The sequence below is a fragment of the Entelurus aequoreus genome, linkage group LG20, assembly GCF_033978785.1.
Source record: "Entelurus aequoreus isolate RoL-2023_Sb linkage group LG20, RoL_Eaeq_v1.1, whole genome shotgun sequence".
NCBI classification, from domain to species: Eukaryota; Metazoa; Chordata; class Actinopteri; order Syngnathiformes; family Syngnathidae; genus Entelurus; species Entelurus aequoreus.
This window is the reverse complement of record NC_084750.1, coordinates 36,294,833-36,311,223: the sequence shown is the minus strand read 5'-3', so window position 1 is coordinate 36,311,223 and position 16,391 is coordinate 36,294,833.

The window sequence follows — 16,391 nt, the reverse complement described above, 5'->3', positions numbered from 1 at the left end:
TGATGACCTCCTGGTGCAGATGGCTCCTGTGATAGTGTTTACTCACATGTCTCCTCTGTACTCAGCCGTGCAATCATTGGTCCATATAGTTGCAAGTGTGTGTATGTTGTGTGTGTGTGTGTGTGTTTGTGTTTGGTGTCTGTGTCCGTATGTATGTGATAATGGGGAATATGGGTCACCGGGGTGTTGTTTTTAACTTTATAAAGCACTTTGCGTTGCATTTCTTTAAAAAAAAGAAACTTTATAAATAAAGTTTGATTGATTAATTATAATCCTACATGAATCTTTACCTTACACTATGAAGTAAAGGGAAGCTTGACATATTTATAATGATATTGACAGTTTGTATGATCATTAAAACTCACATTCTTGCTACTTTATATCAAATTTGTTGGCACTATGATGTAAGAAAACATTTAATTAAAAACAGTTTTTTTAGAAAGAAAACAAACAAATAATTTGGCGGATTTAAGGATAATTTAGGGAGCCTTTAGCCCTCCTAAAAGGGATGCAATTTTTTCAAAAGTTGGATGCCCTTTCAGGAGTCTAATAATTTTATTGAATAAGTAATATTACCAATATCAAAATGGGGCCAATAAAAACAATCTGCTATCATCAATGTTTATGTATTCATTGTTTGTTGAAATGAACTATTCAAATATGGATTATTATGTCTCTGCATTACTAGTCCCGTAGAATACAATAACTGACTCAGACTAAGTCTAATCTAAAAAATGTGCAGCGCAAAAATGATGGATGAAGCGGCCATAATAACCGGAGCCATTAGTTATTAGCACTAATGTGACACTTGCCACAGCAAGTCAATCACACAAATGATTTTAGCCTAGCTTTTTGCGCCGGATGCCCTTTCTGAAACAACCCTGTTCAGGAATTGAACCCTTGCCCTCTATAATGAAAGGCAAACATGTGTACAAGTACAACCAGAGCTACCCCTGCCTAAATTGGAGTTTTATTTGACCCACCTCTTTACAAATACATGTCACACTTTATTCATCTGAAATTATTTGTATAGTTTTATTTTTTTATATTGTCAGTGATGAAGCAGGAAGGGGCTAGGAATATATTTGCGGTGACATTTCATATGAAGCGCCTTGTCAAAACGGGGCTGCCCACTAATCGCGGGGCTTTCCACAAAGTGCGTGATCTGCGTATTTAGAGGGTCAAAAGGCGTCAGAATAGTGCCAAAATCCTTGCACGTACTAAACACACTCTGTGTGCGCACAGACTTACTTTACGCACGTGCGGCGTATTTTTGTGCTTGAGATGTGTTTTGCTCTTTCTCTACGCGTGCGACATTCCACCCTTTTGGCACGTAAAGGGTGACATTGAATACACGGCCCAGCATCACCCCTCCTTTCTGATTGGTGATCTACTCTCTATTTTATCCTGCAGCTGTTACGTATACTGTAATATTGTACATGGTCATTGTTATATATTGTATATATGATATAAACATATAATATAATATAATATATCAGTATATATCATATACTGTACATATATTATGTAAATATTACATATATGTTATTTTATATTGCTACTACGGTACATTTTTAGTCCATTTTATACCTGCATTGTCCTTTCCATCCTTACCCTTTCCATCCTTTGTAACTGAGCTACTGTGTGGAACAATTTCCCTTGTGGATCATTAAAGTTTGCCTAAGTCTAATTAAAGGGGAACTGCACTTTTATGGAATTTTGCCTATTGTTCACAATCATTATGAGAGACAAGAAGACGGATGCATTTAAAAAAACTGCTTTCTAACGCATAAAATAAACAAAAGTACCGTATTTTCCGGACCATAGGGTGCACCGGATTATAAGGCGCACTGCCGATGAATGGTCTATTCGAGGTAATACAAGGCACACTCTACCTTTTTTATCACATCCACGTGAGCCCGCATTCTCGTTGACTCTCCTTCGACAAATGGGCGAAGTTTTTCGCTAAGTAGAATCACGGCTGACCTGGACATTGGAAAGTTCTCTTGCCGTCTGAGAAGTGTTGTATCCCAAATAGCTGCACTCGCTTTCTCTTAAGGTATTCATGTGTGATTTCCACAAGCATCTGTACATGTAGAAGAAGGAGAAACACGGGCATGTCTGGATCAGTGTTTTTCAAAAAAAATTTGAGCCAAGGCACATTTTTTGCGTTGGAAAAATTCGGAGGCACACCACCAGCAGAAATCATTAAAAAACTAAACTCAGTTGACAGCAAAAAGTTGTCGTCGCAATTGTTGGATATGACTTTAAACCATAACCAAGCATGCATCACTATAGCTCTTGTCTCAAAGTAGGTGTACTGTCACCACCTGTCACATCCCCCCCTGACTTATTTTGAGTTTTTTGCTGTTTTCCCGTGTGTAGTGTTTTAGTTCTCGTCTTGCGCTCTTATTTTGGTGGCTTTTTCTCTTTTTTTTTGGTAATTTCCTGTAGCAGTTTAATGTCTTCCTTTGAGCGACATTTCCCGCATCTACTTTGTTTTAGCGATCAAGAATATTTCAGTTGTTTTTATCCTTCTTTGTGGGGACATTGTTGATTGTCATGTCATGTTCGGATGTACTTTGTGGACGCCGTCTTTGCTCCACAGTAAGTCTTTGCTGTCGTCCAGTATTCTGTTTTTGTGTACTTTGTTGCCAGTTCAGTTTTAGTGTAGTTCCGCATAGCCTTCCCTAAGCTTCAATGCCTTCTCTTAGCAGCACTCACCTTTTGTTTATTTTTGGTTTAAGCATTAGACACCTTTTTACCTGCACACTGCCTCCCGCTGTTTCCGACATCTACAAAGCAATTAGCTACAGGCTGCCACCTACTGATATGGAAGAGTATTACACGGTTACTCTGCCGAGCTCTAATTACTGGTTTGCAAAAAAATGTTTTTAACCCAAATAGGTGAAATTAGATAATCTCCCACGGCACACCAGACTGTGCCGTGAGATACACTAGTCTGGATGACTCGCCTTCAAATTTCCAGTGGTTAGCTCCGAGTTACGAAACCGCTTTTTTATGAAGCTGGCTGTGGCGCGTTCTTTCTGACCTCACTTCCTGTGGCGTCACTTCCTCTCCGAACTCAGTTTGTAAACCATCAATGAGTCCATACGAAGCTAAGAGCCGTAGATTCAAGAAATACACGGCGCACTTACCCGTGTAAAAAATTGTCTGAGGAGGGGGACCTTAAACGATGGTTTAGTGTGGCTGAAACGGGGCTTAGGCTAAATAATTGTTTGTTTAAGGCAGGGGTGTCCAAAGTTTTTCCACTGAGGGCCGCACATTGAAAAATCAAAGCTAGCAGGGGCCATTTTGATATTTTATATTTTAAAAACCAATACAATATATGTATAAAAAATATACATTTAGGCTTCCACTCAGGCTTGATCCCGGGGACCCCAAAGGGTTTTGGTCCAAAAAATATAAAAAATGTGTCATTATTCAGTAATATTATGATTATTTAAATCTCTAGATCAACATTAGGTCTATCTGTCAATATAACAATTGTTAAAGATTTAAATTGTATGCTCTTTTTGTCAAAGAAAACCCTTTTGTTAATGAAAAAAACACAAAATATGCAATATTTTCACCCAATAAAATTTTTAAGTGGGATATTTGAGATTATATAATAATTGGAGCCTTAAAAAGGTCAATAACTCATAACACCATTGATTTTAATTCATTATTGTTTTTTGAGCAATGACACTTAAAAACTAATCACACTGAAATTGTAGGGGATCCAAAAGGGTCCTACTCATTAAAGTGTTAAAAAATAAATTATAATTTTTTTTTTTTTACTGTTTACTTTTAACACAATAATCTCGAGATCAACTTCAGATCTATCTGTCAATTATAAGTTTTATGGTTGTTTATGTTTTTTGTTTGTTCGTTTTAGGCAAGGCAAGGCAACTTTATTTGTATAGCACTTTTCATACACAAGGCAGACTCAAAGTGCTTCACAGACAACAAAGTGAAATGAAAGAAAATAACAGCAACATTAAAATGCAGACAATAAAAATAAAAACAGTGCGGACGTTAAAAGTTAAAAGATTAAAAGATTTAGCTGAAAGCTAAGGTGAACATAAGTCTTCAGTCTAGTTTTAAAAGTAGTCAAGAGTTTTAGGCCCTTCTTTAAAAAAAACAGCTCCTTTTTTTACATGGCAAACACAAAATATGCAACATTTTCCCCCAAAAATATCTCAAAATATTTAATGTGACTTAATTGTAGCCGTGAATAGGTCAATAATTCATAATGACATTGATTTTGATTCATTATTATTTTGTAAAGAAAGAAACAGCCTACATGGCAGCTGTGTGTGATTAGAGTAAACATTGCTACATTTTCTTGTTACATTTCACCTCTTTGCTCTTTAAATACCACTTTTAATGTTTTTAATTCTTTTCAATCGTATTTTTAAAATATGCAGTGGGGCCGTTAAAAAATTACCTGCGGGCCGCAAATGGCCCCCAGGCCGCACTTTGGACACCCCTGGTTTAAGGGGTTAAACGACTTAGTTTAGACATGGCCTACAATGTGAAGAACAAAACCGTCTTGCTATTTATTGTCCTGATAATGAGTAGATTTCTTCATATTCATCCCCACAGTGACTCACCAGTCCTGCTGGTGGACTGGCAGGCCACGCGGACTGAGAAGATACCTGTTCATATGGAAATCATTGCGGCAATACAAAAGAGAAGGGACGCTTTCCCCAAAAGCCCAGCCTCACTTATTCAGCCAAAGAATAGAGGGCCACACACCACAGCAATCACACTCAGCTGCTATCATCCCATAAAGAAATCTCAGCTCAATAGTAAATAAATCGTTCGGGAGCCTGCAGACTACCACCCATTTTCAGCTTTGATGTCTCTGCACAATCAGCAGTGACTCGTGCAAAGTTTCCTCACACACAGCAATGAAAAGAATATATTAAATGCGTTTTACCAAAGGAGATTTTTTTTTTCTTTTCTGAAATGAATAAATACATGAATTGCAAGCATTTTCATCTTTTAAAAATATTTCAAACTGACACAAAATCCTATTTTACAGTCAGATTTATTATCTTAAGAGAGGATTCCGGGTCATCGGTTTTATGATCCGGTCTCTGTTCTTCAATTGTGCGCTGCATATCGGACTCACGGGTCACATCTTGAAAAGATATAAAAAAATACAGAGTCCGGATGGCCTTGTGGAAAAAAAAAGGTTTAGTTTCAGTTCTACGCTCTCCAATTTCCACAGCTTATCTATTCCCCGTATTCTAAAGGTCAGAGCTTCTCCTTTACCAGACACTCCAGGCATTGTGAAGCAGCCATAATAGTATCATCTTCAATTCATAAAGTCTGTTTATGAAACCTGACATGAACAAATGTAACTGAATTTGTATGGCCTTTGAGCGAGCACTGGGATTCTCATTTGTCCTCAACGTGGATTTTAATGAACACATCAAATCACATTGGTACCTCCAGTTTATTGTGTAACACAATTATTTTTTGGACCACGAGGCACACCCGATTTTAAGCACACTGCCGATAAACGGGACTATTTGACTATGTTTACACTGCAGGCCAAAGTGGATCAAATCAGATGTATTTATTTTTTTATCAGATTTTTTTTCCAGCAGACTGTTTACACTGCAATTAAAATGTGATTTCTATCAGACTGCAGCATAGGCGCCGATCCCGTGGGTGCTTCGGGGCCCGAGCACCCACGTGGGATTGATGGCATCTTTCAATCTAAAATAATATTTGAGAGATCAATCTTGTGGTTGTTAATTTTGTGACGAGTTTGGTCCGGTTTACATAATTAAAAAGTTGTTTATCATATGGTTTATATTTATCAAATCCTAACCAAGGTTTCATTGTGCTAAATAATGAACTAATGCCACAGTCCTCTTGACTTTGAACACACTGCACACACGCGAACGAAGGTCATACTTACTCAACAGCCATACATGTCACACTAAGGGTGACCGTATAAAAAAATGCCAACACTGTCATAAATATGTGCCATATAGTGAAACCACACTAAACAACAACGACAAACACATTTTGGAAGAATATTTGCACCGCAACACAACATAAACACTACAGAACAAATTCCCAGAATTCAGTGCAGCACCAACTTTTCCGGGACGCTACAATATAAACAAACACCATCGATGGATCTACTCCTAACATCCACTGTAATGATACCACGTACAATAGCGTATCTAGTCGATACTACTATGATTACATCGATATTTTTTTAAATCACAAAATCTTCTTTCATTTTTTTAGAATGTATATTATGTTTATAAACTCAGGAAATACGGCCCTGGACACATGACGACTTTGAATATAACCACTGTATGATCCTGTAACTTCTTGGTATCGGATTGATACCCAAATTTGTGGTATCATCCAAAACTAATGTAAAGTATCAAACAACAGAAGAATAAGAAATGATTACATTTTAACAGAAGTGTAGATAGAACATGTTAAAACAGAAGGTAAGCAGATATTAACAGTAAATGAACAAGTAGATTAATAATTCATTTTCTACCACTTGTCCTTCATAATTTTGACAAAATAATAGAATGATAAATGACACAATATGTTACTGCATATGTCAGCAGACAAATTAGTAGCCTTTGTTTGCTTACTTACTACTAAAAGACAAGTTGTCTTGTATGTTCTTTATTTTATTTAAGGACAAAATTGTTCTTTGATTGCAATAATAAACATATGTTTAATGTACCGTAAGATTTTTTTGTTAAAATAAAGCCAGTAATGACATTTTTTGTGGTCCCTTTTTATTTAGAAAAGTACACTAATACACACACACCCAGCCCCCCCTGGCAGAAATGTAGATCGACGCCTATGGACTCCGACGTAAACGGGAGCTTTATTTTTCAACTCACATGTAAGCGAATGCGCCACAGCGTCAATTCCGGTCTTTCAACAATCGCTATTTCTTCAGAATCAAAATATATGTTCATATATTACTTATAGCCTATTATTTGCACACTATTGTTGTTAGCATTAGCTAATATGCTAACACATTTACGAGTGTCTGTGTTAGTATTATCACCGTACAATGGCATTCTTTGTGGATTGTTTCAGTTTCACAAAACTCCTTAGTAAATTCACCAAAACGTCACCGTGGAGTTATTGAGTCTGTTTAGCTGATTGGAGAGCGAGTGGGTCCATGACGATGACTTCTGTTTTGTTTGATCAGCCCTTTTACTGCCGTTTTACAAGCACCATTTGGAAATGATTAAGGTATCTAAATAAACATTTACAGAATCTTTCAGTGTAAATATTCATTTTGCTACTTATATACTGTATATGTGCTTTATATTCCGGCGCGGCTAATTTAAAGAATTGTTTTATTTTTCAAAAATTTGTAGGTGCGGCTTATATACCGGAAAACACTGTAGTTCAAATACTGTGTTGATATTGTTAAACTGTCAATAGCACTTACCATAGACAAATGTAAACATAGACAGTTAATACATGTGATCGGTATCGGCTGATCTCACTCATCATGGATGATCAGTATCGGATTGGCAACATAAAACCCTGATCCTGACATCTCTAGATTTAATGTTTAATAATAATGAACAAGGACAATAAAGTGTTTGTATAGTGATACAATTACCATGTTGTGTTGTATATGTATTGATGGAATTAATATATATTGAGTAGTGTGGAATACATGTAAAGCGACTTTGGGTACTTAGAAAAGCGCTATATAAATCCCAGGTATTATTATTATTATTATTATTATTAGTGTGGAATGCATGTATTTATGTTATTAAATTGTGTCTGTTATATGATTATATTATAAAGAATTAAATGCTCATATTGTACTGAGTAGCCAGCCGCTTCCATATTAGATAATAGTTTCCATGTCAAGTTCGATGGTTATCATCACACGTTTGCTTTTTTGCTATTTGCTATTCTTACGGCTTTGTGTTTGCATCAGGAAAAATGACAGACAAGCAACCACTTGTGGAGTCACACATGATTCTCTGACCTTCATGATGATGTTTTTAAACTGTTAAGACACACATTTTCTTCAAATATTTTGCTTGCACTGCAATTTGACTCCAGCTTTTTTCCAACAGTGCTTTTTGTGTACTTAAAGGTAGATATGATTGTAGCAACTGGTCTTTGCAGTAACTCACCATAGTGGTTGTCATGCTCTACGGGTGTTGGCTTGTTCTACTTTGACTGGATGAATTACATCATTGATACAGTTATACTTTGTTGTGTTAAACTTCGATTCAGCGGTAAAAAAAATTGCATTTTAGGCTTCATATTGGAGACAGGTCTGGACTACAGGCAGGCCAGTCTAGTACCCGCACTCTTTTTCTATGAAGCCAAGCTGTTGTAACACCTGGCTTGGCATTGTCTTGTTGAAATAAGCAGGGGCGTCCATGATAACGTTGCTTGGATGACAACATATGTTGCTCCAAAACCTGTATGTACCTTTCAGCATTAATGGTGCTTTGACAGATGTGTAAGTTACCCATGCCTTGGGCACTAATACACCCCCATACCATCGCAGATGCTGGCTTTTGAACTTTGTGCCTATAACAGGATGGTTCTTTTCCTCTTTGTTCTGGAGGACACAACGTCCACAGTTTCCAAAAACAATTTGAAATGTGGACTCGTCAGACCACAGAACACTTTTACACTTTGCATCAGTCCATCTTAGATGAGCTCAGGCCCAGCGAAGCTGATTGCGTTTCTGGGTGTTGTTGATAAATGGCTTTCGCTTTGCATAGTAGAGTTTTAACTTGCACTTACAGATGTAGCGACCAACTGTAGTTACTGACAGTGGTTTTCTGAAGTGTTCCTGAGCCCATGTGGGGATATCCTTTACACACTGATGTCGCTTTTTGATGCAGTACCGCCTGAGGGATCGAAGGTCCGTAATATCATCGCTTACGTGCAGTGATTTCTCCAGATTCTCTTTTGATGATATTACGGTAGATTGTGAAATCCCTAAATCCCTTGCAATATGTCGTTAAGAAATGTTGTTCTTAAACTGTTGGACAATTTGCTCACGCATGTGTTTACAAAGTGGTGACCCTCGCCCCATCCTTGTTTGTGAATGACTGAGCAATTCATGGAAGCTGCTTTTATATCCAATCATGGCACCCACCTGTTCCCAATCCGCCTGCTCACATATGGCATGTTCCAAATAAGTGTTTGATGAACATTCCTCAACTTTGTCAGTCTTTTTTTTGCCACTTGTGCCAGCTTTTTTCAAACATGTTGCAGGCATCAAATTCCAAATGAGCTAATATTTGAAAAAAATAACAAAGTATCAGTTCGAATGTTAAAGTATCTTGTCTTTGCAGTCTATTCAATTGAATATAAGTTGAAAAGGATTTTCTAATCATTGTATTCTGTTTTTATTTACCATTTACACAACGTGCCAACTTCACTGGTTTTGGGTTTTGTACCTTAGAAGCGTCTCCACACTGCGGATGACAGACTCGTTTGCCCACACTCGGGATGTCACATTCATTGCGATGCTTGCAGCTTGTCGCTCTCAATGTTTGCGAGACACGGCTAGAACGAGTCATCAACATGCATGATCGCAATAGGCGGATACAAATAAATATGGAATATCACATTTATATGTTGTTTTTGTTTTTGCATTTATATATCACGTAACACTAGTGCCGTGTGCATTCAACTCTTTCAGACAAGAACTCAGCAGCTAGTCGCTGGGTCAAGAGGGAAACATTACACCACTACACTCACCTGCTCCACAATCATGGTGGCTTATCTCATCAATAAATCATGCTGTTCAACTCCAAGTTCTCTTCTTTGGCAGACATTCCTGTAGCCATCTTTCTTTCCGTCTTACCTTTTCCCAACTCTTCCTGCCTTCTTTCGCCCCTCCTCCCCCACACCGTTTATTTATTACAGAGTTGTGACACTTTTGTATAAATCTCCACACCCATGCTGATTGAACTCTGCTTGTGAGCACTTGGAAGCACAGATCATTCCCCTTTGGTTTCCTGTAAGTCATTGGATTGACAGCTCGGGATGGCCTGCCAACGAGTGGCTGACTCTCTTCCTTTAAATCACTCGCAAAGGCGCCTCGGAAGGGTCACTAACTCACGGTTGATGCCAATGTGACAGGCCAATAAAATACTTAAAATTCACACATGAAACAGACTGACATTCCTCGCGAGAATCTAGTTGGAAATTGTAAGCAAACTTGAGCACTTTATTCAGGGTGTTTTTTTTATGAGATGGAAAATGCATATTTCAGACCAGTGGTTTTTAACCTGGGTTCGATCGAACCCTAGGGGTTCGGTGAGTCGGTCTCAGGGGTTCGGCGGAGGTCAAAACACACCCAACTCATCGTGTAAATAAAAACGTCTCCCTATCGGCGTAGTACGGATACGGCAACAGCAGAAGTCACACTGATATGCAGGTGTGTAATTTGTTGTGAGTTTATGCACTGTGTTGGTTTTGTTGTTTGAACAAGGTGATGTTCATGAACGGTTCATTTTATGCACCAGTAAACAAACATGGTAACACTTTAGTATGGGGAACATATTCACCATTAATTAGTTGCTTATTAACATGCAAATTAGTAACATATTGGCTCTTAACTAGTCATTATTAAGTACTTATTAATGCCTTATTCGGCATGGCCTTATTATAACCCTAACCCTCTAACCCTGGCCCTAACCCTCTAACCCTAACCCTAACCAAATAACTCTAAATTAAGTATTTGTTACTTAGAATGTGTTCCCCTAGTGTCCAAATAACTCTACATTAAGTCTTTGTTTACTTAGAATATGTTCCCCATACTAAAGTGTTACCAAAAACATATAACTTTGTCTTGAATTTGAAAAACATTTTATTTTTCACTAAAGAAGGGTTCGGTGAATGCGCATATGAAACTGGTGGGGTTCGTCACCTCCTACAAGGTTAAGAACCACTGTTCCAGACTATAGACCGCACAGATAAATAAAAATAATATTTTTCCAAATATTAGCCGCACATACACTATCGTTCAAAAGTTTGGGGTCACCCAAACAATTTTGTGGAATAGCCTTCATTTCTAAGAACAAGAATAGACTTTGGAGTTTCAGATGAAAGTTCTCTTTTTCTGGCCATTTTGAGCGTTTAATTGACCCCTTAAATGTGATGCTCCAGAAACTCAATCTGCTCAAAGGAAGGTCAGTTTTGTAGCTTCTGTAACGAGCTAAACTGTTTGCAGATGTGTGAACATGATTGCACAAGGGTTTTCTAATCATCAATTAGCCTTCTGAGCCAATGAGCAAACACATTCTGCCATTAGAACACTGGAGTGATAGTTGCTGGAAATGGGCCTCTATACACCTATGTAGATATTGCACCAAAAACCAGACATTTGCAGCTAGAATAGTCATTTACCACATTAGCAATGTATACGGTGTATTTCTTTAAAGTTAAGACTAGTTTAAAGTTATCTTCATTGAAAAGTACAGTGCTTTTCCTTCAAAAATAAGGACATTTCAATGTGACCCCAAACTTTTGAACGGTAGTGTATGTACATTGTGAAATTAGATAGTTATAAATGTTTACCTTAATTGTTTCCAAACGGTGCCTGTAACACGGCAGTAAAACGGCTGATCAAAGAAAACAGAAGTCATCGCCATGGACCTATTAGCAGCAGAAGCTAGCCCTCCAATCAGCTAAACACTCGACATCCATTGCACCGGTCGCCCAGGAGGAGGGGAGTGCCCCCACATCTGCGGTCCCACATCTGCGGTCCCCTCCAAGGTTTCTCATCGTATCCCATTGGGTTGAGTTTTTTCTTGCCCTGATGTGGGATCTGAGCCAAGGATGTCGTTGTGGCTTGTGCAGCCCTTTGAGACACTTGTGATTAAGGGCTATATAAATAAACTTTGATTGATGGAGCTGTGATAGGCTCCAGCACCCCCCCGCGACCTCGTAAGGGACAAGCGGTACAAAATGGATGGATGGATGATTGACTTTAAAACAGACTCAATAACTCCACAGTGGCGTTTTGGTGAATTTACCAGGATTTTGTGAAACTGAAACGATTGATTGATTGATTGATTGAAACTTTTATTAGTAGATTGCACAGTTCAGTACATATTCCGTACAATTGACCACTAAATGGTAACATTAGTTAACTTTCAACTTGTTTAAGTCGGGGTCCACGTAATCAATTCATGGTAAATAACACAACACAAAAATAATGCCATTGTAAGTTAATATTACTAATACAGACGCTTGTAAACGTGTTAGCATATTAGATCATGCTAACGACTCTAGGTTGATTACATAACGATAACACGTACAAATATGCATGAAAACACTCCTACAGACATCACACATGGGACGGTTGAGTAAATATGAATTGTTTTAGTTATATTGTAAAACCTATTAACGTTGCTTTGAGTGATGAATTAATAATAATTTCGAGCAGCAACGCTATGCACAAATACTTCCGGTTCAAGTGACAGAACAGGAAGTACATTTTCAACCAGCAGCACATGCAGTATCAAACATTTGATGATGTAGTAAGTATGAATTGTTTTAGTTGTATTGTAAAACTTACAAACGGTGCTTGGAGCGATGAATGACGAAACCATACGAGTAGAAAATGCTATTGACGACTGGACACTTATATTTCCGGTTCAAGGCACAAAACGGCAGGAACTATATTATAGACTAGTGGTTCTTAACCTTGTTTGAGGTACCGAACCCCACCAGCTTCATATGCGCATTCACCGAACCCTTCTTTAATGAAAAATATATATATATATTTTTTTTGAAATTTAAGACAAAGTTATATATTTTTTTTTCCAGTGCACAAAATGAACCATGCATGAACATCACCTTGTTCAAAGAACAAAACCAACACAGTGCATGAACTCACAACAAATCAGTGTGACTTCTGCTGTTGCCGTATCCATAATACGCCGATAGGGAGAAGTTTTTATTTACACGATGAGTCGGGTGTGTCTCGACCTCCGCGGCGTAGGGTCCGCCGAACCCCTGAGGCCGACTCACCGAACCCCTAGGGTTCGATCGAACCTAGGTTAAGAACCACTGTTATAGACTTTCAACTTGCAGCACCTGCAGTGAGCAAATTCGTCCAAAAGATGCACACAAAATAACATACCTTTTTTAGTCTCTGTCGGAAGAAAACTCCATAGATTAACCGCACCTTTGTATAAACTGCAGGGTTCAAAGCTTGGGAACATAGTAGCGGCTTATAGTCTGGGACATAGGGTAAACATTGTAGCACTTAATAATATATCCTGACCAACACTGAACATTCAATACAATACGGTTCAATGCATTTTGCCATCTTCGTGTCTTCTGCCACACACCGACCACATCCTGTATCTCAGTGCTACCCTGCCTTCCAACAGCAAGCTTTGTATTTTTCTACCTTTTCCTAGTTTTTTGTGGCTATTGTTTTGTGTTATTTTTATAGGTGTATGATATTGGTCCAAAACCCCCAACCCCCCCAAAAAATCGGATTATATTGACATAGATAAAAATGTTTGATATTAGCCTCTGATATACGCAATTTGAGGCTGTGCTGCAGCAATTATATCCAATCAATAGCCACCCGGCCTCCTGGCCTCAGTCTCTTGAGGTGCACTCACCTTTTTGTGGACACTTGGTCTCCTAGTAGAATACGTAAGCGGACAAATACGAGCGCATAGTTGGCAGCAGTTTGCCGTCATTGTGACCTCGCTGAGCCCGGAAGAATATCTCCCTGATGACAATAGTGGTTTCCCAAAAGACTGGACTCCAACATTATCTATTAATTTAACAAATCAATGATTATACCCACTGGACATTAATTGCAGCTGATCACCCTGTAAGGGGGGGTCCCTACATCTGTGATCCCTTCTCAAAGTATCTTATTTTTCCCCTAGCTGGGCTCTTTTGAGTTTTTCCTTGCCCAGATGTGGGTTTAGATCAGGTTTGTGAGCATACTTGCCAACCTTGAGACCTTCGAATTTGGGAGATGTGGGGGGGCGGGGTTTGGTGGTAGCGGGGGTGTATATTGTAGCCCGGAAGAGTTAGAGATGCAAGGGATTCTGGGTATTTTTTCTGTTGTGTTTATGTTGTGTTACGATATATACGAAATGTGTTTGTCATTCTTGTTTGGTGTGGGTTCACAGTGTGGCGCATATTTGTAACACTGTTAAAGTTGTTTATACGGACACCCTCAGTGTGACCTGTATGGCTGTTGATCAAGTATGTCTTGCAGTCACTTTCGTGTGTCTGCAGAAGCCGCATACAACATGTGACTCGGCCGGCACGCTGTTTGTATGGTAAAAAAGCGGACGCGTTGACAGGTTGTAGAGGACGCTAAAGGCAGTGCCATCACGGCACACCCTTAATATTGTTGCCCGGGAGAAATTCGGGAGAATGGTTGCCCCCGGAGATTTTCGGGAGGGGCACTGACATTCGGGAGTCTCCTGGAAAAATCGGGAGGGTTGGCAAGTATGTTTGTGAGTTTGCGAAGCCCTTTGTGACACTTTTAATAAGGGTTATGTACAAAATCCAAAACCAGTGAAGTTGGCACGTTGTGTAAATGATACATAAAAACAAAATACACTGATTTTCAAATACTTTTCAACTTATATTCAATTGAATACACTGCAAATACAAGATATTTAATGTTCAAACTGTTCAAATTATTATTTATTGCAAATAATCATTAACTTAGAATTTAATGGCAGCAACACCCCCATACCATCACAGATGCTGGCTTTTGAGCTTTGCGCCGAGAACAGTCCGGATGGTTCTTTTCCTCTTCAGGCCGTAGAACACGACGTCCACAGTTTCCAAAAACAAATGTGGACTCGTCAGACCGCAAAACACTTTTCCACTTTGCATCAGTCTATCTTAGATAAGCACGGGCCCAGCGAAGCCGGCGGCGTTTCTGGGTGTCGTTGATGAATGGCTTTCGCTTTGCATAGTAGAGTTTTAACTTGCACTTTACAGATGTAGCGAAATACTGTAGTTGCTGACAGTGGTTTTTTGAAGTGTTCCTGATCCCATGTGGTAATATCCTTTACACACTGATGTCAGTTTTTGATGCAGTATCGCCTGAGCGATCGAAGGTCACAGGCATTTAATGCTGGTTTTCTCCAGATTCTCTGAACCTTTTGATATTATAGACCGTAGATGGTAAAATTCCTAAATTCCTTGCAGTAGCTCGTTGAGAAATGTTGTTCTTAAACTGTTGGACAATTTGCTCACGCATTTGTTTACAAAGTGGTGACTCTCGCCCCATCCTTGTTTGTGAATGACTGAGAATTTCATGGAAGCTGCTTTTATACCCAATCATGGCTCCCACCTGTTCCCAAATAGCCTGTTCACCTGTGGGATGTTCTAAACAAATGTTTGATGATCATTCCTCAACTTCCTCAGTCTTTTTTGCCACCTGTGCCAGCTTTTTTGAAACATTTTGCAGGCATCAAATTCCAAATTAGCTAATATTTGCAAAAAATAACACCGTTTACCAGTTTGAACTTTAAGTATTGTGTCTTTGCAATATATTCAATTGAATATAGGTTGAACAGGATTTGCAAATCATTGTAATGTTTTTTTTTACGGTTTACACAATGTGCCAACTTCACTGGTTTTGGGTTTTGTAAACAAATTTGGATTGATTGAGTTGAAGACATCTTAACAAGTTATAACTTTTAATTAAGTTAACAAGTTAAAGTACCCATGATTGTCACACACACACTAGGTGTGGCGAAATTATCCTCTGCATTTGACCCATCACCCTTGATCACCCCCTGGGAGATGAGGGGAGCAGTGGGCAGCAGCGGTGGCCGCGCCCGGGAATACTTTTTGGTGATTTAACCCCCAATTCCAACCCTTAATGCTGAGTGCCAAGCAGGGAGGTAATGGGTCCCATTTTTATAGTCTTCGGTATGACTACCGATCTCAGGGCGGACACTCTAACCAATGCTGCACTTCAGATGATAATGAACTTTACTAAACATAAAATGATATTTCCTACTCTTTGAATTCTTCCTATTTTATTTGCACTTTCCCTCACTGAAACACTGTAAACCAGGACTGTCCAAAGTGCGGCTTCGGGGCCATTGTTGGCATCGCTAATTGCAAAAGTAAAATTACCGTAGTATATGTTACATATTTTGCTTTATCATCGATATTACGGAGCGTATATACAGTAGCTTACAATACAGTATATTGACCTACATGGGATTGTTTTTGACAGTTTTATTACACAAAACGTATCAAATCGGTCCCCACATTATGTATTTATTTTCCTTACTGTATTGGAAAACAACCAAAAATATTTTCTCTTCATGCCTTTGTACTTTATTGCCAATGAAGATGTAAAACGGGTCTTCAAT